This window comes from Populus euphratica, unplaced genomic scaffold, assembly GCF_000495115.2.
Source record: "Populus euphratica unplaced genomic scaffold, PopEup_1.0 scaffold129.1, whole genome shotgun sequence".
In the NCBI taxonomy this organism is placed as follows: Eukaryota; Viridiplantae; Streptophyta; class Magnoliopsida; order Malpighiales; family Salicaceae; genus Populus; species Populus euphratica.
Genome location: NW_011499907.1, coordinates 314426 through 319418, shown reverse-complemented (window position 1 = coordinate 319418; position 4993 = coordinate 314426).

Below are 4993 nucleotides of genomic sequence, written 5' to 3'. Positions count from 1 at the left end.
AATAAAATTAAAAAAATCAAGAAATCAAGATATCTAGTTTGGCAACATGGACATTTACTTGATTATATTTATTGAAAATTAAATTTTTATTCAATTGAACAATAATAAAATAGACATAAAAGAAATTGATTGAATAAAATAAAAGAAAAAAAATCATGTAAGGTTGTATATACAAAAAAATATTATCTAAAAATAAATACTTTGTATTTTTAAAAATGATGTTCATCTATGTAAAGACATTAAATATCATGGAGGAAAAATATTAATTTACACATAAACTAAAAAAATATTTTAAAAAAGACGTTAAAAAAGTATCAATTAAAATAAAAATAATAATTAGAATAATAAAAAAATAAACAATAGTCTAGCACCACAAATGTGTTTTAAAGAAATAGGAAAAGCAAACAACTCGAGTTAAAGCCTCAATCGGGTTTAATAAGTTGATTTTATTTTCTTTAGATGATAAAAAAATAGATAATAATACTGAACAGACAAGTGTTTTATAAAAATAAAAGACCGTGATAGCTTGGAAAAAAAACCTTGGAAGTATAAAATTAGATTATTTTTTTCTAAACAAGAGGTTTGAGTTAATATGAATTATCATGATATACATGTAACCTAAATAATAAGAAGTGAGCCAGTTCAGGTTAACCCGCAAAACTAGTGGCCTAAATTATAAGACCGGGATAATCCGATAGAAAAAAAATTAAAGAAAACCACAAAGTCAATCTACTAAATATATATAATTTCAAATGATGAAACTGGAAAAGAAAATAAGCAAAGAAAAAAATCAAGTCGTATTAGCTTTTCAAACTCGTGACCCAGGTAAACTAGAAGCATCATAAATAAAAAAAACTATGAAGCATAATCCATAGCATATCAAATGCACAGGGATGAAATTAAAAAAACAAATCAATTACACAAAATGATCTAAAATAAAAAGATTTTAATTAAAAGAATGAGGGTGAAAATCTAAATAAAAAACAAGTTAGAGGGTAACCTAGAATTTTTTATTGGAGAGTTAAATTGAAAAGAAAAATAACTTTTAAAAAAGAAAAAAATAAAAAATAAACATCAAAATAGAAAAGATAATACACCATAAATTTGGATTAAATGATGAAATAAAAAAACAATAAAAATTTTATAGAAGGTCCAAATTAAAAAAAATAATATATGACAAATTGTAATTAAAGGATTAAATTGGAAACAAATAAATTTTTTTTTATAAAAAAGCTAAGAAAAAAATAAAAAAAAATCAAAAGAATAGAAATTAAGTCGAAATATAAAAAGAAAGAGGACCAAAAGTACTTTTTAGAGGAAAAGAGTGAAAAAAAAAAAGGCCCATTGTCGATAAATTGCCCCACTAGTAGAAAAAAGACATGAAAACACTTCCAATAATATGGTGGAAGGGTAAGCTTGACTACTAAGAGATACCACATACGATGTCCAAATAACATAGGTGTCTCTCGTACATACATTGGTGTGTAAAGAGTATATGTTAGCATCTTTTTGAATATTTATATGAATTATTCAAAACAAAAAGATCAAAAACTCTTTATTAGTATGAAATTAACAATAAAATCATTGTGAAAGGATGAGAAATTTCATGGTGTATGACTTATATTTTTTCTTAAATCCAAGGGTAAATATGTTTTGTTATTGTTTTATTAAATAAAAAGACAAAAATGCTTTCAGTTAACAATTTTTTTTTAGTTTGAGGGTATTTTAGTTATTTTACTATTTTAAAATTGAAAAGATACATATACTTCTGTATATTCTTTTAATGACTAATTGGTCATATGAAAAGACTAAAATACCCCCAGTCTAAAGGCTTTCTAATTTTTTTTTAAGGGAAAAAATGTTACAATTATTTCCATATATGTTTTAAATTTTTGTTAATATATACATTTTAACTTTTTAATATATGTATATCTTAGATTGATTATTTCTCAACTTAAATATGTGTGTGGTTGAATTTTAAGTTCTCAATCCCTTTCTATTTTGTGTTATTAGATTTTTGTTAATATATACATTTTAACTTTTTAATGTATATATATCTTAGATTGGTTGTTTCTCAGTTTAAATATGTGTTCGGTTGAATTTTAAGTTCCTAATCCCTTTCTATTTTGTGTTATTGCTTGTCATAAATGGGTATGACATGCAGTTCATGTTTGTCTTCTAGTTTTTTTTTTTAATATTTTATGTTAACATATAAATTTCTATCATGTAAGTTCCTCAAAATAGGTGTTTTTTTTTTTTTACATTGTTGCATTGTGTTTTTCAATTAAAAATATATCATAATAGTTTTTTATTTTATTTTTGACATTGGCCTTTTAAAATAATCAAAAAGCATTTAAAAAGTATCAATAAGAACTTTAAAAGTATCAATTTAATGCATTTATAAAGTATCATGTTAATTATTAATTAATTAAAGTATGCATTGAAAAATAATTAATAAGCACTTTTAATTAAAAACATGTCTTTTAATAATTATTTGAGGTAATTAAAATAATTATTTGCAAGATGAAATAATTTAAACTCAGGAAAAAAATATAAATTTCTCAAGACAAGATACTCTCTGAATCATTAATGTTTTTAATGAAAAATATTTTTTTTATAACAAGCATATTTTTTAAAATAAAAAAAGTATCATTCAATGTCTAATATTAGCATACTTATTCAATATTATACATGTACCACGACAGTCACCTATAATATAACATTGAATATATAGTAAAAAAACATATGTAGTTAACATTATTTTCCTTTTCAATTAGGACATAAGCCAAAAACAATTCTCATTATCTGTATTAAAAACAACTATAATCAATAATTTTTCACGAGATCTTTCATACAAAAAGTGTCATGCACATTTATAATTGACCTAAAGACTTAAACCTCTTGCAAGACTAAATGCTTATGAAACAACAATTTTTCATTATCAAGCTATCTATTATGTTTCCATTCAACAACTGTCTTGTTGCCCTACAAGACTTGAACCTCTCAATTACAAGACTTGATTCTTGTAAAGCAAAAAACATTCTAGGTAACATTTCAAATGAGTTCTCACGTGTATTAAAAAATTTATTAAATATCTTTTGTTTTGTAGCTCACCTTATAATAAAAAATTTTAAATTTATAATGCAATTTGATTTTTTCTTATATACTGGAAACAATATAAGTAAGGTTATCTTGAATAAGAGTTAAAACTGTTAATATAATAAATTTTGTATCAAATTGATAGTTGTTATTTTTTTATGTATATATTGATACTTGTGTTTTTACCTTTCAACATTGTTATCTTAAATGGATCTGACCTTTTATGGTATCCCTCATATAAATACCATTGATATTCAAGTATATGAACACATTATAATTGAATAAATATTTGATTTGAACGTTGAACTTAATATTCAAGTGAATGTGCAATGTGTTATTGTTTAACAAAATTCACCATATCATTTTTAGTTCTGCAAGTTTATCCAACTACCAAATCACCACCACTAGTTAATTTTATACGATAAACAAACCAATTATTATAAATCATGTCATCAACTTTGGTATCATAAGCAAATTCTAGAACAAAAAGCTTTATCATCATCGTCTAATGTTTCAACTAAATCTATGATATCTTCATCTTTATTATTATTAGGTTTGGAGGAGTCATATTTATACTGATCATAATATAAGTTTTTGATTCTATTTTCATTATAAATTCCTATAACCCTATTATCTTTCAATATCTTAAATGTACCAACACTAGCTGAATGTGATAATTGTCTAAATGGCTAAGCATATATGAGTATAGATATATTAGTATCTTCATGTTTTATATTATATGAGTTACTAAGTCTAGGTTAATTACTCCATCATGGTCTAGGTTAATTACTCCATCATGTTTATTCCACTCTAGATAAAAAATTCTATCATATTTCTAAAATTCATATCACATGCTATTGGTATTGAGAAAACTAATGTTCCCAAACAAGACATCTTCAAGTGACATTGATTTCAATATCATTATAATTCAACCCAAGTCTTCCATGTGTAACTTTTTTAATATCTTCAAATGACAAATCTCTAGGATTATTCAAGAATATAATACTTCTATCAATATAAATGATGCTATTATGTATCATGAACAATAGTACCATTATAATGACATAACATATAGCAGTTTGAGGACATATTCTGTAAAATAAGAATTCTTCATCAGAAATAAATTATCTCACAATTTAATGTAAACCCTAACGACTAGTACTTTGAATTTAATAATAGCAATAAAAACATATCTAATTGTATCAATTAAAAACTACATGATCTCAATTGAAAAAAATCTCTAGTTACGATATTTTTTTACCAAAATTCAACTTAGGTTTTAGTTTCTATGATTTCAACCATAACTTTATTAATAACATGAGTTGATTAAAAATCTATCTAATTGTATCAATCAAAACAAAATTTATCTCAATTCAAACAATATTATTAAATATAATAAGTAATCCAATAATCAATTTAAACCCTAATTTCTTTATTCAAACCTTATTGATTCCATAAACAATATCAATTGTATTAAAAACATATAATTGAAACATTCAAAATCTAAAATTATCTCAACATTAACAAAATATTCAATTATCAAACACAAGACACATAGTTATAAATCAAAACTTAAAATTTATCCATTCAATAATGAAATCCGTGAAACTAAAAGATAATACAACTATTTTACCTTAATTTTTTGATGTTTATGAGCGGTTCAACCGGTTATGGTGGTGGGGAATTGTCAACGGAAGCATGGGTTGATAGTTTGCAAATTCAACTGGTTATGGCGGTGGGGAATTGCCAACCGAAGCATGGGTTGATAGTGTGCAACAAAAACATAGTAGAAAAACTCATGGACACAAAGGGAAGATGATTTTGGTGTTTTGATGGAGGATTGGATGATGTTTTGAGTGATTGGCGGATGGTTTTGTTCGAGGTTTCTAGGTTC